Consider the following 25,942-nt stretch of genomic DNA (forward strand, 5'->3'; position numbering starts at 1 on the left):
TGATAAGACATTTTAAATCAGAAACCTTGATTGTGAGGCAGATTGCTGAGGAATCTGTTTCAACAAGGCATCCAGATGGCTTTACTGATTTGCCTTCCATCCAAATAAACGTTCACATTGGAATCTCTAGAAACTGCAATTGTGTTACATTACATGAAGAAAGGGACTTTGTATGTGTGACTAAAGGGTATGGACCTGGATTATTGGGATGGGCTCAATCTAATCCCAGAAGCCCTTAAAGGTGGAGAACTTTCCCTGGCTGGAGTCAGAGACATGCAATAGAATAAGAAGAAGCAGGGGGCTTGCAAAACAGGAAGACAGAGAGAGTCCAAGTAGGAGAGTATTCAAATCTCCTTTTCATTGGTTCTAAGATGCAGTGGGCTCCATGCAACCACTGGAGAGAGGCATGGGGTACTTAAGGGTGGATCCCCAGGTGACAGCCAGCAAGGAAATGGGGACCTCACACCTACAACACAGAACTGAATTCCACCAATGATTTGGATGAACTGAGAGGTGGATTCTTCCCCAGAGCCTCCAGAAAAGAAAGAAAACTAATTTTGTATTACCAACATGAAATAATGGTACTTACACCACTGCTAAACATGAAAAGTAAATACTATACAGAACTAGATTCCAACAGAGAAAATCAACTTCACAAGAGACCATTTTACATTGGTAGCAAGATTAAAGTCTTCCTTAACTTTTGTAGACTGTGAATTTTCAATAGTCAGTTTGCTGAAAAGACTTTAGAGAAACAAAATACAACAAAATAAGCAAATTCATATATTTAAAAAGAAAATCTGCTAGTTCATGTCTTGGTGCTTACTCCAAAAAAATGAGAACAAAAAACAAAATCTGGGGAAAAATCAGTCTTCTGTATATTAAATCATGTTTCTTGGTATAATTAAAATATGCCTCTGTTTTTAAAAAAGATTTTAGTTACCTATTTTTGACTCTACCTCCTCAACCTATAACATCCAATGAAGACTCACTCTTAGTTTCATAACAAGAAATGACAGCCAAAATAACTGGCATACCCTGAGTATAATTCATCCTCACAAACTGTCCTCAATGATGAACTGAAAATCTACTTAATGGCTGACATAACTTTTGATATCTAAACTGGAACAAATTTGATAACCTAAAATAAGGGAGAAAGATACATTTACCTTGCTTCTTATCGATTATCTTTCACTGATTCAAAGACTAATCTGTGTCATTGGAAAATGACATTCTTTGTTTTTCAGCATAAAAACCACTTAAGAAGGCCCTATTGCTTCCCTTCACCCTAAAACACAACAGAGAGTCCCCTGAAATATTTGAAATGTGGAAAAGCCGAACCTACAAATGTCAAAACACAAATGTATATTTGTTATTGGGGATATTTTTCTCAACAAAAATTGACACATTAATAATAAAATCTAATTACTTATTTTGTACTTGTCTTTCCTTGTTCAGGTCTACATAAACTAGCAAAGCCTTAAAAATCTTATAGGTACTTATACCCAAGGAGAGAGACTGCTAGAAAAACTGAGTCCTGATAGTTGCATTTCTCTAAGTACTATATATACAAAGAGAGAAAGATCTGGAATTGGGAGCCACTGTATATAGTGAAAGTTTCTCCCACTTCCAGATCTTTCTTCTGCAGAGCTTCATGGCAGTCTCCAACCTTTAAATATTCAGCTTATCAAAGCATAGACTACTGAAAAGATAAACTCCATGACCAACCTAGAAGCTCTGTATTTACCTGTTCCTGGAAAACAACTAAACAGAGTCTCAGTCAGTCATTCATCTCCAGCATAAGCATGTTATCAAAAACCCAACTGAACCATGACTTATTTGACAGTCAATCTTACTCCTGCTTTACATGTACATGGGTAGGACATCAGAGGCTTGGAAAAAGAGGCAAAGGGGAGGGGACACCTGCCGTGGGCCACAAGATCTATGTAATTCAGCAACCTTCAATCCCCTAGCACTCAAGGGGCTCTAAGCCACTCCTGTGAGATTTGGGGTGAAAGAACACAATAGGACATTTCTATCTGATTGTAGAGACTTTTCGAAGGGGCTTATTATTATTTTTTTAATCTTTCAATAGAAAGCATGAAGTGCGTTCATTTCTCCAATTAAACAAGCAAAAAAGCTCCGATAGCAGTAAAACTTGCTGTCTGGCGAAGCTCTTGGACACTCGTCTTCTCCTGGGAGAAATTCGCTGAGCAGCGCCGTTAGGCAGCAGCGAATGCGCAGCTCAGCAGTCTGAGAAGACTCGCCCCCTGGCAGCGCTCCCCCCGGGCCCCGCGTGTAGGTGGCACCCGCCGCTGAGGCACTGTCGGGCTGGCGGGCCTCCCTGGAGCAGAACGTGGGAAACGCCCTGCCACACGACCCGCTTGACATAGCCGCCTCTGGCCCCTTCTCGACCCGCGATCCAGAATCTGGGCCCTGGTGCTGGGCACCTGCAGCCTCCTGGATGGCGCTGAGCGTGGGTTCCCGCCCTCCTGCAGCTGGGGACCCACCCCTGCCTTAGGCTCCCTGGACGTTTCTTATCCAAGGATCCGCGCTGCTGGTGGCGCTGACAGAGTCCGGGTTGGAGCCCCTGCTGCCGCGTGCCAGGTTCAGATGGGAGCTGCAACTGAGTCCACGGTGGAGGCTGCAGGGCTGGGCCCAGACCGCTGAGGGTAGTCGAGTGAACCCGCCCTTCCACCCTGGGCTCTGCTGTTCCTTGGCCGGCGCTGGTAGCTCAGGCTCGCGACCTCTGAGCCCCGTACAGCTGCTGGGATGAGGCATTGAGGCAGATTCCCGCCTTCCTGCGGGTGAGGTCCCACCACTTAGGCCCAGCGGCGGCGTCCGACCCTGGGGTGTGCCGCGGCTGGTGGCGAGGTCAGGTTCTGGGGTTGCCAAGCTGCTGCCACGTTCAAACGCCAGCTGCAGCTGAGCCCACGGCGGAGGCTGTAGGGCTGGACACAGAGGGTCTGAGCGTCGCCGTGCGGCACACGCCCTCTCTCTCTAGGCCGTGCACTTCTTGACTCGCGCCCGGAGCGCTGGGTTGCGGGCTTTGGGCATTGTGCAGCCGCCAGGATGGGGCTGAGCGGCGGGTTCCTGCCCTGGTGCAGATATGGGGCGGACCGACTGACGTCAACGCTGTAGCAGCATCTGTCCCTGGTCCGCGCTGACTGGGCCCAAGGGGAAGAAGGGAGTTTAGGGTTGCTCGGCCATATTTGCCTGCTCACCAAGTGCAGGTAGAGGCTAAAGCTCAGACAGGGGCACGGATAGCTGGTCCGGTTTGACGGCTTCAGGTTGCTGAGTGTGCCCCGTGCTCGGCCCCAGCGTCCCTTCCTGGTTCACCCACACCTGGAGTATGGCGGTGACACTGGGTAATCTGCAGTCATCCTGGATGGGGCTGAGCTGCGGTTCTCTCCCTTGGGCTGAAAGGGAGACTCAGCTGAGCAGAGCAGATGGAGAAACAGTTAAATTGAACTCATCCTATTTAAAGACTTCCAGGCTGGGTGCAATGCCTCATGTCTGTATTTCCTGCACTTTGGGAGACCAAGATAGGAGGATCACTTGGTCCCAGGAGTTTCAGACCAGCTTAGACAACACAGGGAGACTTCGTCTCTACAAAAATAAAACAAATCAGCCAGGCATGGTGATGCAAGCTAGCTACTTGGGAGATTGATTTTGGGAGGATCACTTGGTTCCGGGGGGTTTGTGGGTATAGTGATCTGTGATTGTCACAAACAAGGAATGAGAGGCCTTGTTGTTCCGCATCCTAGAAAGCATTTGACATCGCGGTCTTCTAGATTTCCGTTATTATTTGGTTATTTCTGCCCCTGTATTTTAAGCCTGGGCAACACAGACTCTCTAAATAAATAAATAAATAAATAACTTCTAGTCAGTATATCATATCTATGTCGAATTCTTTACACACCAAGCTTGCAGAGTTGAAACTCCCAGCGTCCTCTAATTATGTGATAGGGACCATGTGATTAAAGTGGGTGACCATGTTCTTGCTTTTGGACATTCCAATAGATGTGCAGTGATAGCTCATTACTGCATTTTCATAAGGAAACATTATATGGACCATCATTACATATGATTATTTTTATTTGCATATTTTATTGGGTGAGATGCCTGTTACAGTCTTTAGTTCACTTTTTAATTGGGTTGTTTATTTATTATTCAATTTTAAGAATATTGGTATATTGTGGAGAAAATTCATTATTCAAATATGTTTTGCAAATATTTTCTTCCAGTCTGTGGCTTGTCTTCTCTTTCAGTGGCTTTAACAGAAAAAAAATGTGACATTTTAATCAAGTCCAGCTTATCATATTATTTCTTTTAGGTGCGGTAACTTTGGCATTTTTTCTAGAGATCATCAAACCTGAGAGAGTCTAGATTTTCTCCTGTTTTTTTTTCCAGAAATTTTATAGTTTTGTGTTTGACATTTATGTCTATGATTCATTTTGAGTTAATTTTGGTGAGGGGGTAAGATCTGATTCATTTTTTTTTTTCACTTGCGGATATTCAGTTGTTCCAGCACCAATTTCAGAGGAAACCAATCTTTGTTTCATCATATTGCCTTTACTTTTTCATCAAATATTAAATATATTGATTTTTCTCTATTTCTAAACTGTCTTGTTTCATTAATCTGTGTATTCTTTCATCAACATGATACCGCCTTGATTACTGCAGCTTTACAGTAAGTCTTGAAGTTGGGTCAGTGCCTGTCTTTCCTCCGACTTTGTTCTCCCCTTCAATATTGTGTTAGCTATTCAAGGTCTTTTTCTTCTCCATATGAGCTTTAGAATTAGCTTTTCTATATCCATAAAATAATTTGCTTCCATGTTGATTAGAGGTGCATTGAATCTCTACATTGGGAAGAGCTGACATCCTGACAATATTCAGTTTTTCTATCCATTAACATAATGTATCTTCTCTATCTGTTCAGTTCTTTTTTGATTTCTGTCATCAGATATGGACATTTTATGAAATTGCATAACTCCCTCTAACTTGACCAAAGGACAGTGATGAATTCTTCATTCTGCAGCCAACAAGTCACCTGTAAGGGCCATGTGTCTAAACATAGAAGGGTAAGAAAATAACAGACATCCTGGGAAATATAGGAAATTCATGAATCAGCAACTCTAAGTAACTCCTTTCCATTTTCCCAGGGCACCTGTGGCTTCAGCCAATACCTGCTAGCTTGTGCCTAGGATGCTGGTGCTCCTGGCTTTCCCAGTCCTGCCCCCAAGGCTGCCTTCTGGTGTGTGCCTCTTGATCTTAGTGAGAATGTACTTCTTCATCCCTACCATGGGTGAAATTTTTTCACAAATAAACACTTTTTAAAATAATGTCAAATTTATATGAAACAGAGGTGCTGCACGTGCATGTTTGCATGTGTCTTTTTGGTAGAGTGTTGTATTTTTTTTGGGTATACACCCAGTAATGAGATTGCTGGTTCAATTAGTAGCTCTATATTATGTTTTTTGAGAAATCTCCAAACTGCTTTCCATAGTGGCTGACCTAATTTACATTCCCAGTGACAGTGAATAGGAGTTTTCTATTATCTGCAGCCTCGCCAGCATCTGTTAACAAATAACCACTTTTATTCCAGGCATAGATCATCTGTTAGTTTTTATTTCAGCACATACTCTGAAGAAGATAGTCTTTTTAACTACCAAAGATGATTCAACATTTCAAACATGTTTTTTTATTTTTCTGTTTCTGATGCCATGTGAAGCTTTCTGTCTGCCGCAGTTTAAAGTATAGGTTAAGAGCACTGTACCTTGAAGTGACCCATCTCAGTGGCCCCATGCAGTGTTCTGTCCTAGAACTCTTCGTAAGCTTTTGCCCTGTGTGACCAGTGTAGAGATGAGCCGCCCCACCACAGTGTTTCACCAGGCAAGTGACCAACTAAAGAATTACCACAATCATGTGTGACTGTTCTCAAGGTTCCCAAACATACAAAGGGGGACAGTTACAGGTAATAAAGCTTTATTAAAGGCAGTAACATTTAAACCCAGCAGAAAACATACTGTGGGCTGTGAGAATAGGTTACAATAAATATTGAGGAAGAAAAATTACACCTTATTCAGATATTCACCCCCAAATCTTCTTGCTCAAATATTAAATGTCCTTCCTGCACATGTGGCAATACCAGACTTGCAGAAAGCACACGTGGTGAGAGACAAAGCCTGCTGCCTGTTAGCTTCAGAGTCCAACGAGACGTAGCAAGCTGTCATCTCTTCTTTCTACACTCCTGCTTTTATTGTACAGTACATTTTCATACATGCTTTATTCTGCTTTTGAATGTTGTATTCCATTGGTCTCTCAGACTCATGATGAAACAATACAACACAATTTTAATTTCCAAGTCTCTACAATATTTTACAGGGGAAGTCACTCTGTTTCAATTTTCAGATTTTTCATGGATATTTTAATTTGTTTGCTCTTCTATACAATAAAATTTCTATATTCAGGACACAGATGGTATCTACATTGGAGTTAAACTTATTTTCGTTATTTATTTAAATTTTATTTTAACCTTAGGGGTACATGTGCAGGATGTGCAGGTTTGTTACACAGGTTTCTGCCCTCCTGCAGCTAGGGACTCATCCCGTGACTTCGGCGCCCTGGAAGCTTCTGGCCAAGGATCCGCGCTGCTGGTGATATGGCAGGGTCAGGGATGCAGCCCCTGCTGCCGCGTGTCATATTCAGGCGGCAGCTGCAGATGAGTTCACGCTGGAGGCTGCAGGATTGGGCCCAGACAGCTAAGGGTCGTCGAGTCCACCAGCCTTTCACCCTGGTCTCTGCTCTACCTTTGCCAAAGCTGGCAGCTCAGGCTCGCGACCTCTGGGTCCTGTACAGCTGCGGGGATGAGGCTTTGCTGCAGGTTCCCGCCCTCTTGCAGCCCAGGGTCCAACGCCTGACTTAGGCGCAGTGGCGGCGTTCGACCCTAGGGTTCGTCGCAGCTGGTGGCGCGGACAGATTCTAGGGTTGGCAACGCTGCTGCCACCTTCAAATTCCGGCTGCAGCTGAGCCCATGGTGGAGGCTTCCGGGCTGGGCCCAGAAGGCCAGAGGGTCGCCGTGTGGAACACATCCTCCGTCTCTAGGCCCTGCTATTCCTTGGCTCGCGCTCACGGCGCTGGGTTGAGGGGTCTGGGCACTGTGCAGCCGCCAGGATGGGGCCGAGCAGCCGGGTCCTGCCCTGGTGCAGATATGGGGCGGATCGATAGACTTCAGTGCAGCAGCGGCATCTGTCCCTAGTTCGCGCTGCCTGGGCCCAGAGGGGAAGAAGGGAGTTTGAGGTTGCTTGGCCATTTTGCTTGTGCGCCTAATGCAGGTAGCCCCTACAACTCAGACAGGCAGGGACGGCGGGTCTCGTTTGGACGGCTTCAAGGTTTCTGACTGCACCCGCGGCCAGGCCTCAAGGCCCCTTCCTCGTTGACCCGCATCTGGAGCATGACGGTGGCGCTGGGTAATCTGTCCCCATCCTGGATGGGTCTGAGCTGCGGTTCTCTCCCTTGGGCTGAGAGGGAGACTTAGCTGAGTAGAGCAGAGGGAGAAAAAGTTAGATTGAACTCATTCTGTTTAAAGACTTCCAGGCTGGGTGCAGGACCTCGTGCCTGTACTTCCAGCGCTTTGGGAGACCGAGATGAGAGGATCACTTGATCCCAGGAGTTTCAGACCAGATTAGACAACACAGGGAAACTTCATCTCTACAAAAATAAAACAAATCAGGCAGGCATGGTGGTGCATGCCTGTGGCCCCAGCTACTTGGGAGATTGATTGTGGGAGGATCACTTGGGCCTGGGAGTTCGTGGGTACAGTAAACTGTGCCACAAACAGGGAATGAGAGGGCCTGTTGCTTCACATCCTTGACAGCACTTGACGTTTTCAGTCTTCTGGATTTTGCTTATTGTTTGGTTATTCGTGCCCCTGCGCTCCAAGCCTGGGCAACAGAGAATCTCTTTCAAAACAAATACATACATACATACATACAAGATTTCTAGTCACGATATCATATCGAAGTCGAATTCTTTACACATCAACTTGCAGAGTTAAAGCCCCCAGCGCCCTCTAATTATGTGACAGGGACCACGTGATTAAAGTGGGTGACCATGTTCTTGCTTTCGGTCATTCCCATAGATGTTCAGTAGTAGCTCATTACTGTATTTCTCTAAGAAAATATTATGTGGAACGTCATTACATATGCTTATATTTTATTTGTACATTTTATTTGGTGAGATGCCTGTTACAGTGTTTAGTTCATTTTTAAATTGGGTTATTTGTTTCTTATTATTTAGTTTTAATAATATTGGTATAATTCGGATAAAATTCATTAATCAAATATGTTTTTCAAATATTTTCTTCCAGTCTGTGGCTTGTCTTCTCTTTCAATGGCTTTAACAGAACAAAAATGTGACATTTAAATCAAGTCTAGCTTATCATATTATTTCTTTTATGTACTGTAACTTTGGCGTTTTCTCTAGAGATCATCAAACCCAAGAGAGACGAGATTTTCTCCTGTTACTTTCCAGAAGTTTCACAGTTTTGTGTTTGACATTTATGTCTATGATTCATTTTGCATTAATTTTGGTGAGGGGGTAAGATCTGATTCTTTTTTTTTTTTTCCACATGTGGATATTCAGTTGTTCCAGCATCAATTTCAGAAGAAATCAATCTTTGTTTCATCATGTTGCCTTTACTTTTTCATCAAAGATTAAATATACTGACATGTCTCTATTTCTAAACTCTGTCTTGTTTCATTAATCTGTGTATTCTTTCATCAACATGATACTACCTTGATTACCGTAGCTTTACAGTAATTCCTGAAGTTGAGTAATGCCTGTCTTTCCTCCAACTTTGTACTCCTTCAATATTGTGTTAGCTATTCAAGGTCTTTTGCTTCTCCATATAAGCTTTAGAATTAACTTTTCTATATCCGTAAAATAATTAGCTTCCATTTTTATTAGAAGTGCATTGAATCCGTACATTGGGGAGAACTGGCATCCTGATAACACTGAGTTTTTCTATTCATGTATATAATGTATCTCCTCCATCTGTTCAGTCTTGTTTTGATTTCTGTCATCAGATATGGACAGTTTATGAAATTACATAACTCCCTCTTCCTTGACCAAAGAACAGAGATGAATTCCTCATTTTGCAGACACAAGTCACCTCTGAGGGCCATGTGACTAAACATAGACAGGACAGTAAGAAAATAATAAAGACATCCTAGGAAAAATAGGAAATTCAAGAAATAACAATTGTGTCTAAGTAACTCCTTCCCATTTTGCCAGAGCACCTGTTACTTCAGCCAACACCTGCTGGCTTATGCCGAGGATGCTGGTGCTCCTGGCTTTCCCAGCCCTGCCCCCAAGGCTGCCTTCCAGTGTGTGCCTCTTGACCTTAGCGAGAATGTACTTCTTCATCCCTACCATGGGTGAAAATTTTTCACAAACGAACACTTTTGAAAATAATGTCAAATTTATATGAGACAGAAGTGCTGTGTGTGCAGGTTTGCATGTGTCTTTTTGGTAGAGTGTTGTATTTTCTTTGGGTATATACCCAGCAATGAGATTGCTGGTTCAATTAATAGCTCTCTTTTACATTTTTTGTGAAATCTCCAAACTGCTTTCCATAGTGGCTGACCTCATTTACATTGCCAGTGACAGTGAATAGGAGTTTCCTATTGTCTGCAGCCTCGCCAGCATCTGTTAACAAATATTTATATTTCAGGCCTAGATTGTCTGTTAGTTTTGATTTAAGCACATCCTGTGAAGAAGATATGTTTTCCACAACCAAAGATGATTCCACTTTTCAAACACATTTTGTTTTTGTTTTTGTTTTTCTGATGCTGTGTGGAACTTTCTGTCTTTCTCAGTTTAAGGTATAGGTTAAGAGCATTGTACCTTGAAGTGACCCATCTCAGTGGCCCCATTCAGTGTTCTGTCCCAGAACTCTTCACAAGCTCTTTTCCCCTGTGGTCCCAGTGTGGAGAGGAGCCCCCGATAGTGTTACACTATTAGTGACCAACCAAAGTATTACCACAATCATGTGTGACTGTTCTCAAGGTTCCCAAACATACAAAGGGGGACAGTTGCAGGCAACAAAGCTTTATTAAAGGCAGTAACATCTCATTCATGAGAACTCTGCCCCCATGATCCAATCACCTCCCACTAAGCCCCACCTCCAACACTGGGGATTACAATTCCACATGAGATTTGGTGGGGACACGCATCCAAATCATATCAGCATCTTTGGCAGGGATATCGCAGAAACACTGTGTTCTTGTCATGGCACCCTACCTAGGACACATGACTTCCATTTATCCCATCGATAAGGATCTTCACTTTGATCGTTGAAGTCTGCCTGGCTTCTCCATTGCCAATGTATTGTTTCCCCCTCTTGTCATTAGTAAATTTAGGAAAGGGAGGAAGGGTACTTTGATACAATGCCAATATCCTTGTTCCCCACCAAACTCTAAACTTATTCTTGAGTCTTTTGGCCCCCAATCAAGGCGACTTTGTGCACTGCCCCCCCACCCCCACCCCACAAAGGGATATCTGGCAACGTCTGGAGACATTTTGGATTGTAACACCTGTGGCCACTAGAAAATCTAAAATGTCATTGGTGACTGGCATCCTGTCTGCTGGATGACACTAGTCTAAAGCACTGGTATAGCAGGTGGAAGCCAGGAATTGTGACACACATCCTACATCACACAAGGCAGCCCAACCTGTGACAAAGAATTGTCTAATCCAAAAGGTCAACAGCACTGGTATTGGGAGATCACGGTTTATTTAGTTATACTTGTGTGGCTTTGCGGCTTCCTATTTTAGCTGATGGGTTATAATCTATCATTATTATTTACAGTGATACTCAAATTGTCCCTGATTTGGCCAGTATGAGTCCATCCAAGCTGGCTTCTTAGACCTTTCGACACGCCCCCTCATTCTTGCAGTACTTTCTTGCTTTCTGGCACAAGATATTCAAGTTCATCTTGTATTTTTCTGCCACAGCCCTGGAATCAGGCATTTCTCCCATGATCTCTAGTTCCTTTTTGTGGGAAATATTTATAAGCCAAAATTCAGGCACTAGATGTGCTCATTGCTATGGGGGGGTTAGGTACTTTCGGCCCCTCTGAGTGGTCAGAGCTAGGGAATACACACACTCCTAACACCTATATTGATTTCACTGTCTATTTCTCTTTTTAAACACCCTATCTTCACTCCAATCTACCCAATTCCAATACATCTCAGGGCTCATTCTAGTTTTCTCCCTTCCCATATTTGTAATTCTCTCCTCTAACAGTGAGAACTCCACTTCTATGGTCTTTAAACTGTTTACTCATTTAATAAATATCCCTCTAAATAGCTGCGTAAAACAGTTATCTTACAGTGAAACCGGGACAGCTCTATGCTCATTTGCAAGGAAACCCTCGTGCCCACTCTTACTCAAGATAAGGAGAAGCGGGCCAGTTTGAAGTTAAAAATGCCCCTGGTGGTCCCCAGGGCCAGCTTGATCACACTACTCAGGGAGGTGCGGATTGATGCCTTACACCTGGTCACAGGGCCTGGGTTAACTTTGTGACCAAACACAGAAGACAGCGCTCAATGTTTTTGCCCAGTCTCTCCTGACACCAAGATTCCTTGGACACATCTTGATAGTTCATAATCTAGAGACAAAATGTGCCCTGTGCAGCCAACGAGTGGCCCTGGGTTGCCACACCAGTGTGTCTCTTCAGTCACTGATGCTGGCTTGTGCTTTCTTCCTCCAGCTGAATCACCTCCTGTGCTTTTATTAAGTCCTCATTTGAGTAGTCACTGTGGAATCTTGTGAGTCCTTTCAATTATCTAACACGTGCTCCACTGCAGCAACCAATCTCCCCACCACGCCTTCCTCCTCACTCTGCCCTGAACTCAATGCCACTAAACTCCATGCCAGGCCACCCCCACCAGGACACCCTCCTCGCTCTGCCCAGGCCCTGACTTGCCCAACCGGCATGGCTGCTCTTTTCACCCACTAAGGTGCCAATGTTCTCCCACCAGCCACCCTCTGAATGCCTCTTTTTTCCTGTCCCATTGATATGGTTAGGCTGTGTCCCCGCCCAAATCTCACCTTGAATTGTAATCCCCACGTGTCAAAGGTGGGGCCAAGTGGAGATAACTGAATCATGGGAGTGGTTCCCCCATACTGTTCACGTGACAGCAAATAAGTCTCGCGAGATCTGATGGTTATATAAATGGGAGTTCCCCTGCACAAGCTCTCTTACCTGCTGCCATGTAACATGTCCCTTTGCTCTTCCTTCATTTCCCACCATCGATCTACCAGCACCATCAAACATCTCAACATGAAGAAATTTCAGTTTCCTACCGAGTTTGCCTAGTTTTACAAATCATTACAGCACTTTTCCTAGCTATATACTATACCTCAGACAGAATAACTGCATTTTCCTCTATCACGCACATCTGCTGAGATGTAAGCTATGGCTGAATCATTTAATATCTGCGTGCTAGTGGATATCTATATTCTTTACCTGTTTATTCATGTAGGCTGAGGTCTATACCTTTCTAGAAACCTGAAACATTGGAATTATTCTTTTATTCACAGTAATAGCTATAGCATTCATAGGTTATATCTTACCATGAAGAGAAACAACAATCCCAAATTTACTATCAACTATTGCATACATTGGCACCAACCTGTTAGAATGAATCAGAGGTGGATTTTCTCTTGACAAAGGCACCTTCACACAATTCTTCACCTTTCATTTTATTCTGCCATTCATTGTTTCAGCTCTAGTTATTGTGTACCTTCTATTCCCACATGAAACAGGATCAAATAACCCAAGGAATCTCAACCAATACAAATAAAATCCCATTCCATCACTACCACACAATTAAAGGCATTTTAGGATTTGTTTTTCTACTATCACTTCTATTCAAACTTGTTTTATTCTCCCATGACTTTTTAGGAAACCCAGAATATATTCCAGCAAATCCCCTCAATATACCACCGCATATCAAACCAGAGTGATATCTTCTATTTGTCAGTGAAATTTAGGATCTGTCTCCAATAAACTAGGAGGTGTTGTAGCCCTTGTGCTCTTAATCTTAATTCTAGCAATCATCCCAATCCTTCAGTTATCTAAACAACAAAGCATGATATTCCAGCTACTAAGCCAATGCCTATTCTGGGTTCTAGTATATAATAACCTCATATTCACACAAATTAAAGGTCAATCAGTAGAACACCCTTTCATTATTATTGAACAAGTATATCCATTGTATATTTTTCCCTTGTTCTTATATTAATGCCACTTGCTAGCCTAATCAAGAATAAACTTCAATGAAGAGTTCTTGCAGTTTATTAAATTTGGTTTTGTAAACCAAAAATGGAGAGCACCTCTCCCCAGTGCAGTCAAAGAAAAAGCTTTTCACTCCACTATCAGCACCCAAAGTTGAAATTCTATTCCCTGATTCTTATACTGAATGCAAAGAGACGGCTCTTGAGTTCTATATCAGTATGGAAAAAATAAGTATAAAATCTAATCACCTTGTGTACACCATGCATTATGTAATTTACCCCATTAATTATGCACTAGTACTATAAACACTTCATCATACATTATACATTTATATCTTATAGTGCTTTAAAATCCATTCCCCATGCATACAAACATGCACATCAAACTAATCACAGTGCATAATACATTAAAAGTCCATATAAATGTATTTAAAAATGAGTGTTGTTCCATACAATAAGTTCTTCATTTTACATAGGACATAATATTATTGACCATACATAGCACAGGAAGTCAAATCCTTTTTTGACAACATGCATATCACCTCCAATAGGATTTCTTATCTACTAAGCTTTGATAAATTAGCAGTCTACTCAGGAAGTGTCCATCTTCTCACTCTGGACTCAGAAAACTTGGGGGTTTCTAGACTGAGACTATACCAGACATGTGGTTCTTACTTAAGGGCCATGAGCTTATAACCATCCAGTCATTCCTCTTAAATAAGACATCTCAATGGACTAATGACTAATCAGCCCATGATCACTCATCACTGTGGTGTCGTGCATTTGGTATTTCTTAATTTGGGGGGATGATGTGATCCGACATGGCTGTCAAGGCCTTGACACAACTTGATTGTAGCTGATCTTAAATTGAATGTTATTTTCCCACATAAAAACCATAAGGTGTTAATTAATCCATGCTCAATGGACATAATAAAAACAAGATACAGTCACAGATGCATAATTATTCCCATTATATATGATTAACTCTGCAAATTCCCTCTAATCCCTTACTTTGAGCTGTTACAGTATTTATGTAAATATAAATCTTTTATTCTTGCTAAACTCCCCAAACAAAAAATCTTTTATCACTGATTATTACCTAAGGCTCTAATATGTACCCACATATTATTAAATTCAATTATAAACTTATCTAGAACATTATTTCAGCCTAACTCCTAATTAAAGCATTTTCTAAAACAAACAGAAAAATCCATTAAAATTTTGATTTTCTAGGCTAAAACTTTGTTTCTTAATAAGATTATCAAAAGTCTCTCAATACTAGAATAACACTTAAATTTAGCAATTTCCCCTTGAGAGAGTATTTTCTAGATACAAGTTGTTGTATTTTAATTCACTAAAGCAAGCCACTGAAAATGCCTGGATGAATTCATGTAACTTCATCAACACACAGCTTTGGTCCCGGCCTTTTTATTAATTCTTAGCGAGATTACATATGCAAGTGTCTGAATTCCATTGAGAATGCCCTCCAGATCAGCAAAAGATCAAAAGGAGCAGATACCAAGCACATTAATTAGTATCTCATAATGCCTTGCTCAACCACACTCCCATGAGAAACAGCAGTGATAGAAATTAAGCAATAAACAAAAGTTTGAGCAAGCTACAGTAATTCCCCCTAGGGCTGGTAAATTTCGTGTCAGCCACTGAGGTCATATGATTAACTCAAATCAATAAAACCCAGCACGTTTGTGATTATGTCTAACTAAAGCTGTAAGCCATAAAAGGCAATAGCTAAAATGAAAATAAACTACGAAAGTGACTTTATTATGTTCTGAATTCATAATAGCTAAGGCCCAAACTGGGATTAGATACCCCACTATGCTTAGCCATAAACTTAAATAACTGAATAAACAAAGTTATTTGCCAGAGTACTACTACCAGCAACAGCTTAAATCTCAGAGGATTTGGCACTGCTTTATATTCCTCTAGAGGAGGCTGTCCTATAACTGATAAACTCTGACAAACCTCACCATCTCTTGCCAATTCAGCCTGTATACTGCTATCTTCAGCTAACTCTAAAAAGTCTTAAAAGTAATCACAAATATTTACATAAAAGCATTAGGTCAAGATGTAGTCTATGAGATGGGAAGAAATGGGCTACAGTTTCTAATTAAAGAACACTCCACCTATAATAACCCCTATGAAACTAAAGGTCAAAGGAGGATTTAGTAGTAAATTAGGAATAGGGAGCTTAGTTGAATGGACATGAACACACCACCTATCAGCCTCCTGAAATACTTTAACAAACCCAAATTTACAATTAACACAAATTTATGTATAAGAGAAGGTAAGTCACAACAAAATAATCCTACTGGAAAGTGTGCTTAGGTAAACCAAAATGTATCTGAATTGAAAACACCTGGTTTACACCCAGAATATTTCATATTAAACTGACCACTTTGAACCAAAACTAACAAAACTCAACAATTATATATTTTTAAATGAAAACATTCATTCATAACAAGCATAGAAGAAATTTATTTAGGTGCTATAGAAAGAGTACTGTAAGGGAACAATGCCAAGAATAATTTTTAAACTCCAAAAAAGCAAAGCCATGAGGTAGTGGTGCCTTGTAGTTTTCATTTACATTTCCCTAATGATTAATGATGGTTGAATATCTTTTCATGTGTTTGACAGTTGTTTATCTTCTATAGATGACTGTCTATTCAATTCTTTTGCCTATTTATTTATTGGAGTGTTTGTTATTTAATTTTGTGGTATTTTTCTATATTTTGGATACAAGTACTTTATCAGATACAATTTTCAAACATTTTCTTCCAATCAGAGGCTAGTCTTTTCATTCTCTTAATAGTGTCTTTGTAAGACCCAGAGTTTTTAACTTTGATGCATTCCTAATTATTGATTTATTCATCTAAGAAATCTTTACCTAACTCAAGGTCACAATCTTGCTCTCCCGTGTTTTCTTCTACAAGTTTTACAGCTTTAGGTTTTATATTTACATCTATGATCCATTTTGAATTGCCTTTCTTGTCTTTTGTATATGGTACTATATATAGATCACAGTTTACAATTATGTACATGAATATCCACTTGTTTCAGCACAATATATTGATAATACCATCCTTTAGACATTGAATGGCTTCTGCAACTTTGTCAAAAGTCAGTTATCTAATATATGTAGGTCAATTTTTAGGTGGTTTATTTTGTTCTTTTGATCTACTTTTCTGCCTTGATGCCAGTAGCACACTGTCTTGATTACTATGGGTTTGTAAGAAGTCTTAAAATCAGGTAGTGTTTGTTATCCATTTTGTTCTTTCTCAAAGTTGTTTTCATAGTCTAGAGCCTTTGTATTTTTACATGCATTTTAGAAACAGCATAGTTTATTTCAAAACTATATCAGGATTTTTACTGGGATTATTGTGAATATATAGATCAGTTTAAACAGAACAGGCATCTTAACAATACCGAGTCTTGCAACTCATGAAGACAGTATGTTTCTCTATTTATTTAGGTCTTAATTTCTCTTAGCAATGTTATGTGGTGTTCACTATACCGACTTGTCACATGTTTGGATAGATTATTCCTAATTATTTCATATTTATTGGTGCTCTTACAAATGCCACTATTTTGAATTACATTTCTGCATATTTTATTTTCACTGAGCTGTCAGTGGCCAAATGTTTAACTGTAGCTGTTAGCTAACTTTCTAGGTTGAGATCTCAGACTATAAAATGGAAAATGTACCTGATACTTAACAAGCATTTGCCTGTGTTTCCATGTCAACTTTCAGAAGTTATTGAAAATGTACTGTAACTACAGGAAAAAATGTCCCAGAGACAAATCAACAGGTCATCTCCAGAAAAATCCATCATAAAGTAGTTTAGTAGATTTCAACTTTATATGTGGTCAGAATTTATCTATTGAATTGTGGGGTTTGTAACCTACTCCCCACCACCAGCAATCCACCTCAATGAATTCCTGGGATCTTAGGTGGTGAGAGAGAGAGAGAACATGTATGTAAGTATGTGGGTATGTATGTGTGCATGAATGTGTATATTGCTGAAGCTGTCAGGAAGATTTATTGTGAGGAATACTTCAGGCTAATTACTGCAGTCATATCAGACCAGTTCAGTTCCTAGGACATACTACAAAACAAATCAAAGTGATGCTTATTTTTCTTTTCTGAGCTATCTTGGCCCACATTGTTACCATGGTGACTCAGTGACTGCCGTGAGATTGGGTGAAGAATGAACATTCATTTATGTTTTTTGCCTGAATCATGTATTATTATGATAGTTGTTAAGTGGCTGTTTTCCAATTTTGATATTCCTTCTGGAATTTTTAGTTTGCATTTGAGAAAAAGAGCTTTTTCTTCTCCCTTATTTATCAATGTATTTATTAACATTTATTTATGTCAATATGACTCAGAGATTCCCATGTTCCTCAAAGGGTTGCCCTCTGTAATTATTAGTATATAGTTTTTGTATTAGGCCATTCTTGCATTGTTATACAAAAATACCTGAGACGGTATGAAGAAAAAGGTTTAATTGGCCCACGATTCTACAGGCTGGATAGGAAGCATGGCCCCAGGATCTGCTCAGCTTCTAGGGAAGCCTGAGAGCTTTGAATTGTGACAGAAGGCAAAGCAGTAGCAGGCATGTCACATGGCAAGAGTGGAAACCAGAGAGACAGACAAGGGGAAGGTTTCAGACTTTTAAACATCCAGATCTTGCATGAACTGAGGGAGAACCCTCTTAGCACTAAGGGGATGGCACTAAACCATTCATGAGAAATCCACCCCTATGATCCAGTCACACCCCATCAGGCTTCACCTTCAACAATGGGAATTGCAATTCTACATGAGATTCAGAGGGGACAATATCAAAACCATATCAATTTTGGTGCTGAAGTGTTCTCAAAATTGGCCAGTGGGAGCCCCTTGAAGTAGGTCTCATGTCCATTTGAAGCTTCCATAAAATTCTTTGAATATGTACTTGGTCCTCTAAGCCTCTTATCCATCATCTGTAGAAAGGAAGCTCTGATGTCAGCCTCAGAACATCACTTTGAGGGCGTGAAGAGAAAAAGCCTGAAAATAACCTACAGTGTGTGGTACCTAGTAGACCATCAGCAAATGGTAATTCCCCATTCCAACTTGCCTCCTCCATTCTGTCAATGGAATGCCTCTGGCATTAACATAATGGCCTAACTACTAGAGCGAATACTTGGAAATGTAACATCAAGCAGCAATAAGCCCACATTTCCATTATGTGTGAGCTTCAGTGTCACTGCTGTGTGTGGGAGGGGTTCTGGGATGGAGGTGAGGAAGAGGAAAAGCATCATTGCACAGCTTACAGTTAACTGAGTGGGGATAGGCCAGACATCATCACCCCATCCCCTGCATTTCATGTGTTTTCTCATCCTTTTACTTTCTTCTCTATTCCATGTGCTTTCTTATCCCCTTACTCTCTCTTCTAGTTTAGCATCTGAGACTCTGAAAGCCTCTTAGGTTACTGGAGCAAGAGGAAAGAGACCCAAGTCACATCATGGGGACACTTTAGGCAAGTCATACCTTTCTGCCAACTTTGTCTATCCAACAGGATAATAATCCTCACACCTCTAGACCACCCAGGAATACCCTGAAATTTAAGTGTGATCTCATGTGGCAATCTGTTTTCTTATGTGGTGGGGAAGAACCAGTGCACTTTCAGCTAATATATTAACAGAGCAACTGCAGATATCCCAGAACTTTGTATGGTGGGCATTAAACTTATGGTACCCAATTCCGAGCTGTTTAGGTCAGGAGTTTTACAAGTGTGATCTACGGACCACTTCATCAGATTTGTCCACGGTTGCTTGCTAAACTTGCAGATACTTGGGCCCAGCCTAGATCTGCAGAATCAAAACCAGGGAGGTGAGGTGAGAGGTGTCTACGTTTTGAGCAATTTCTTTTGGTGTTTCTGTTACTCATCCATGCTTGAAAAGCACTGCTGTGGATGGCAACACGGTCTATGAAAAGTTCGAATCCTTTGATGTTTAATTTCATTGTTAGTTGCTCCTGCCACTCAGCTTTAAATTTCTGTGTCTTCTCTTCCATGTCCAGTAGGTAACAATTTTTTCAATTCAGTAATTTTTATTTAGTGATTATCTGTGAGACACTTGAGGAAACATTACAGAGAATAAAACAAGAAGAATCCCTGGAGCTATCATTCTAGTTTGGGGAAACTGGCAAGAAGCAGGTACACAAATCAATGAGAGGGGCAATTTCATATGGGGATTTGTGTTTTGAGAAAAAATTAACAGGTAGAGTAGAAAATGATCGAGACAGGGATTATTATACATGGGTTGTCAGTGAAGCTCTTTCTCAGGAAGTGACACTGGAGATGAGTCCTGAACAACAGGAAGAAGCCAGGCATGGAGAGGCCATTTCGTCAGTGTCCCTGTGCTGTGTGTGGGCATCACTGATCTAGGAGCAGAGGACAAGTTGGACTGGCTGAAGCTTGGTACATAAGTGCAGACAGGTGGGAGATGAGGTTGAAAGGGCAGACAAGAGCCACATGGTTTGGATCCTGTAAGGAGTTTGGGTTTTATTCTGAGTAAGGAAGTTTAGAGAACAGGAGTGACGTGACCTAATTCTTGTCAGAAAGTGACTCTGGCCACTGTGTGGAGAATGGACTGGAGAGGGACAAAATAAGGAGTGGGGATAACCATTAGAAGAATATTGCCGAAATTCAGGGAAGAGGCACAGGTGAATGGCACCAGGACTGCAGCTGTGTGCAGAGGAAGGGTTAGACCTGGACAAGTCGTGTTTGGAGGTAGGGCACGGGGGACCTGCAGTGGCTGTGTGCGTCGGGTGTGTGGGGATAAGGCACAGTCAAGGAGGACCCCTCGGCTGTTTGGCCCTGCAGAGAAATGGTGGGCTGTTTTCTGAGATCAGTCCTTCCAAGTGCTTTTGAGGCATTTTTAAGATAATTAGTCAACCAACGGTGGTTGTAGTGAAAAAAAAGGGATTTTAAAAATGCATCAGTTGATGACTAATATTCATCACTGAGGGTAGAGGGAGAGAGGAGAGTAAGGATTGAAAACTACCTATTGAGTACTATGCGTATTTCCTGAGTGGCAAAATAATCTGCACACCAAACCTCTGTGACACGCAATTTGCCTGTATAACAAACCTTCACATGTACTCCTGAACCTGAAATCAAAGTGTGTGAAACAAAAACAAAAATTAAAAAAATAAGTTAAATCAAAAGCCATATAAAGCAAAGATAGGTAAATTTGACAGCAAAATTAAAAACTATTATTTAACAAAAGATACCTCAAACAAAGTTAGAGGACTCCAACAGATTGGAGGAAAATATGCCATTTTTATAATAAAGTATGAGTATCTGCATCATAAATAAATAAGAAAAAGGAAAAAGAAGACTCATTTGTAAGACTATTAAGCTTTATTGAATTTATTGAATTAGCTTGATTTAATCTTTTCACAATGTAAACATCTATCAAAACATTACAGTGTACCCCATAGTATATACAATGATTTGTCAGTTAAAGTTAAAATTTAAAAAATACCCGAGTTGATAAATAGGATTCAGTTGGAAGACTATTAAGCTTTCTTTCCCCAATATCTCTGCCTTAGAATTTTCAAATTAATGTGATCCCTGGCCATTTATATTTTTAAAAACCAGAACACAGGGACTTTTTAAAATTTTAAGTTCTGTGGTACATGTAAAACATGTTTTGTCCTCTATTGTAAGTACTATAGGGTGTTGCCAAAGGGGTGCGCGAGTCAGTGGGCTGGAAAGGCAGATTCTGTAATCTGGGTGGAGCACAATCGAATCAACTGCCAGCACGGCTAGAATATAAGCAGGCAGAAAAATGTGAAAACAAAGACTGGCCTAGCCTCCCAGTCTACATTTTTCTCCCATGCTGGATGCTTCCTGTCCTCGAACATTGAACTCCAAGTTCTTCAGTGTTGGAACTTGGACTGGCTCTCCTTGCTCCTCAGCCTGCAGATGGCCTATTGTGGGACCTTGTGATCGTGTGAGGCAATAATAAACTCCACTTTATATATGTATTTATTCCATTAGTTCTGTGTGTCCACTCTGAGAGCCCACAGCTAATGTATTCTTCAAATTTGCTTGTAAGTATTAACTTTACTAGAGGCAACAAGTCTACACAGTAGCAAAGTGAGATACATTGTTTTTCTTCTGTAAACTATTGGTAGGCACAGGAAGGCAATCTACCACAATGCCAAGATCTTCCATCCTTAACAAATAAGCTACACATTCCTTTATATGTCTATTTCTACAGAAAATTAAGGCTACATTCTGTCTCAAATTTCTTCTGAACAAAACTTGGGCCATTTTTCAAGGTCCAGAGAAAACTTAGAAAAATACTCACTAGGTTTTGATGATGGGTTTCTGTCTGTGAAGAACCAGAATCACTGGAGTTAATCAAATATGTTCAACCATTATGACATCGTTTTTCAGGCAGGAGGACTGCACAAGCCATTTGGTTTTCTTCATTTGCAATGTCACAGCCCCCACTTCTATGGGACTCTTGCTTTTCTGTAACATGAATTTGGAAAGGGGTGATAAACTTTCTTTCTCTTATAGATCACTTCACAGAGTTTATCTGGGCTTTTCACAGCTTCTCCAACTGTTCTATTTATGTAAGCAGACAACTGTTTTGGAGATTTCTTAACCTCCTTCATGTTCTTATTAGTCATATTCTCTTTTTTTTTTCTAGAAAGGTCAATAAAATGATCTTCAATATTATCACAAAAGTTCCTTTTTTTCTTTTCTTTTCTTTTTTTTTTTTTTTTTTAACATTTTGGGTCTCAGATTCCATAATCTCTTAAGTACTGGTGCTTCATGGTACCTGGTGCCTGAGCCCAGGCTGGGCGCTAAAGATTTGTGCCCGACGAGACAGCCTAAGGTGTCGGGGCTGGGATTTTTGATCCTACTTGGGGCCATTCCGTCATCCCACCAGTATATTTTAGAAATAGTACATACGTTCACACGTGGTAAATGTGTGTTTCTGAAGTATTTTATTTGATATCACTCTAGGCTCACTCACCACTTAGGTTTATTAGATGTCATAAGGGTGTGAAGTTTATATGAATAATTTTTTGTTGTTGGTGGTGGTTTTTTGTTGTTTGTTTTTGAGATGGAGTCTTGCTCTGTCACCCAGGCTGGAGTGCAATGGCACAATCTTGCTAACTCCAAACTCTGCCTCCTGGGTTCAAGCGATTCTCCTGCCTTACCCTCTTAGCTGGGATTACAGGTGCCTGCCACCACATCCGGCTAATTTTTTTTATAGAGATGGGATTTCACCATGTTGGTCAGGCTAGTCTTGAATTACTGACCTCAAGCAATCCACCCACCTCGGGCTCCCAAAGGGCTGGGATTACAGGCATGAGCCACTGTGCCCAGCCGAATCACTGTTTTTTGGATGGAAATTTCATGTCTTCATTGGCATCTTCAAAGATTTACTTTACGCAGTACATATTTCAAAAAAGTATATATTTTTGAAATCTGTCTTTTGTTTTATGATCAAAATGTATACTTATAGATATTGGGACATATCTTTTAAGTTGCTGCAAAAGTAAGGGTGCGTTTTGCCATTAACTTTTGAACCAGAAGATGAAGACCTATTTGCAACGCTTGTTAGTAAATCAGAATCGAATAAAGCACATGTTTTTGAAGTCACAGAAGCTCGAAAAAGTGTGCCTCTCTTGATCCACAGACTGCATTCATCTGTACCTATAGGACTTTATTTTCCTTCTTCTTATAATTTTAATTCATTATTCATCTGTTTAAATATCCTCATTAGAATTACCTATGTTGAAATTTGCAGCCATTTACTTTCTCTTTCCAGTCTAAAGAAAGGAAAGATATCTCCATTAGTATAAAATTCAATATGTGTCAATTGTGAAAAATGGCTGTCTTGAAAACGGATTTCCTCTTATATCATAATAGGCATAGAGTGTCTTACAAAGTTTAGTACAATTCTGCTGCACACCTATAATACAGTTTTGAACCTCTCTTCTAGAACTATATCAACCACCAGGACACAGACCTAGAGATTTTTCCGGAGCAATGTCACTTTTAGGAAAGATGCAAGAAATGGCAGAGGGGAGAACCCAGGGGAAGATAGTTGTCTCTCGTGTGGAGGTTTCCATTTGCTGTGTGAGGCTCTTAGTGATAGAGTCAGGTTCAAAGTCTAGGAACGAGGTTGTGGCTCTCTTTAATGTAGGGTTATCCACATAGTAGAAATGAAAATGGAGGCGGTTGACATAACTGCTGTGACTTAACTAGAGTCCCATGATGAGGAGCGATGCAGTCACCATTGCAGGGCAGGCCCATTCTCTTTCTACTGTATTACCTGGAGGAAGTAGCCAAGCAGGATATGAAATATACGTCCCCTGGGAGCAAGAAAACTCAGAGGCCAGGTCTGTGCCAGAATCACATAATTTTTTTTTATTCTTATACTTTAAGTTCTAGGGTACATGTGCACAGCGATGCAGGTTTGATACATATGCATACATGTGCGTGTTGGTGTGCTGCGCCATTAACTCGTCATTTTACATTGGAATTTTATATCTCCTAATGCTATACCTCCCACTTCCCCATCCCCACAATAGGACCCGGCGTGTAATGCTCCCCTTCCTGTGTCCAGGTGATCTCAATGTTCAGTTCCCACCTATGAGTGAGAACATCACGATATTTGGTTTTCTGTTCTTCGATGGTTAAGCTGAGAATGATGGTTTCCAGCTGCCCATGTCCTACAAGGACACAAACTCATCCTTTTATGGCTTGCATGGTATTCCACTTTGGTGTATATGTGCACGTTTTCTTAATTCAGTCTGTCTCTGATGGACATTTAGGGTTGATTCAAGTCTTTGCTATTGTAAATAGTACCACAATAAACATACATGTGCATGTGTCTTTACTCTTGTAGCATGACTTATAATCCTTTGGAGTATATACCAGTAATGCATGGGATAGTGGGTCAAATGGTATTTCTAGTTCTAGATCATGAGGAATCGCCATTACTGTTTTCCACAATGGTTGAACCAGTTTACAGTCCCACCAACAGTGTAAAGTGTTCCTGTTCTCCACATCCTCTCCAGCACATGTTGTTTCCTGATTTTTAATGATTGCCATTCTAGCTTGGTGTGAGATGGTATCTCATTGTGGTTTTGATTTGCATTTCTCTGATGGCTAATTGATGATGAGCATTTTTTCATGTGTCTGTTGGCTGTATGAATGTCTTCACGAAATGTCTGTTCATATCCTTGCCCACTTTTGATGGGGTTGTTTGTTTTTCTTGTAAATTTGTTTGAGTTCTTTGTAGGTTCTGGATATTAGCCCTTTGTCAGATGAGTGGTTGCAAAGATTTTCTCCCCATTCTGTGGTTGCCTGTTCACTTTACGGGTGGTAGTTTCTTTTGCTGTGCAGAAGCTCTTTACTTTAATTAAGATCCCATTTGTAAATGTTGGCTTTTGTTGCCATTGCTTTTGGTGTTTTGAGCATGAAGTCCCTTGCCCATGCCTATGTCCTGAGATAAGGTATTACCTAGGTTTTCTTCTAGGTTTTATGGTATTAAGGTCTAACATTTAAGTCTCCTAATCCATCTTGAATTAATTTTCATATAAAAAAGAGTAATGAAAGGATCAGTTTCAGCTTTCTACTTATGGCTAGCCAATTTTCCCAGCACCATTTATTAAACAGGAATCCTTTCCCCATTTCTTTGATCACACAGTAGGGTGTGTCAAAGATCGAATGGCCGTAGATGTGTGTTATTATTTCTGAGGCTCTGTTCTTTGCCCGATGGTCTATATCTCTGTTTGGTACCAGTACCATGCTGTTTTGGTTACTGTAGCCTTGTAGTATAGTTTGGAGATCCGAGTAGCGTGATTTTCGGCATTTGCTTGGTAGGATTGTCTTGGCAATGCAGGGTCTTGTTTGGTTCCATATGAACTTTAAAATCGTTTTCCAATTCTGTGAAGAAAGTCATTGGTAGTTTAATGGGGATGACAGTGAATCTATAAATTACCTTGGCAGTATGGCCATTTCCTGTGATTCTTCCTATCCATGAGCATGGTATGTTCTTCCATTTGTTTGTGTCCTCTTTTATTTCACTGAGCAGTGGTTTGTAGTTCTCCTTGAAGAGGTCCTTTACATCCCTTGCAAGTTGGATTCCTAGGTATTTTATTCTCTTTGAAGCTATTGTGAATGGGAGTTCATTCATGATTTGGTTCTCTGTTTGTCTGTTACTGGTGTATAAGAATGCTTGTAATTTTTACACATTGATTTTGTATCCTGAGATTTTGCTGAAGTTACTTATCAGCTTAAGGAGATTTTGGGCTAAGACAATGGGGTTTTCTAAATATATAATCATGTCATCTGCAAACAGGGACAATTTGACTTCTTCTTTTCCTAACTGAATACCCTTGATTTCTTTCTCTTGCTTGATTGCCCTGGCCAGAATTTCCAACACTATGTTGAATACGAGTGGTGAGAGAGGGCATCCCTGTCTTGTGCCAGTTTTCAAAGGGAATACTTCCAGTTTTTGCCCATTCAGTATGGTATTGGCTGTGGGTTTGTCATAAATAGCTCTTATTATTTTGAGATACATTCCATTAATACCGAA

At 40.7% G+C, this 25,942-nt stretch overlaps 1 pseudogene; it reads right to left on the reverse strand.

The window, feature by feature from the left end:
• Positions 1-7,351: 7,351 nt before the first annotated feature.
• On the reverse strand, positions 7,352-22,136 carry LOC101023290 (annotated as a pseudogene).
• Between the last annotated feature and the right edge of the window lie 3,806 nt (positions 22,137-25,942).

This window comes from Papio anubis, unplaced genomic scaffold (assembly GCF_008728515.1).
Source record: "Papio anubis isolate 15944 unplaced genomic scaffold, Panubis1.0 scaffold300, whole genome shotgun sequence".
Lineage (NCBI taxonomy): Eukaryota > Metazoa > Chordata > Mammalia > Primates > Cercopithecidae > Papio > Papio anubis.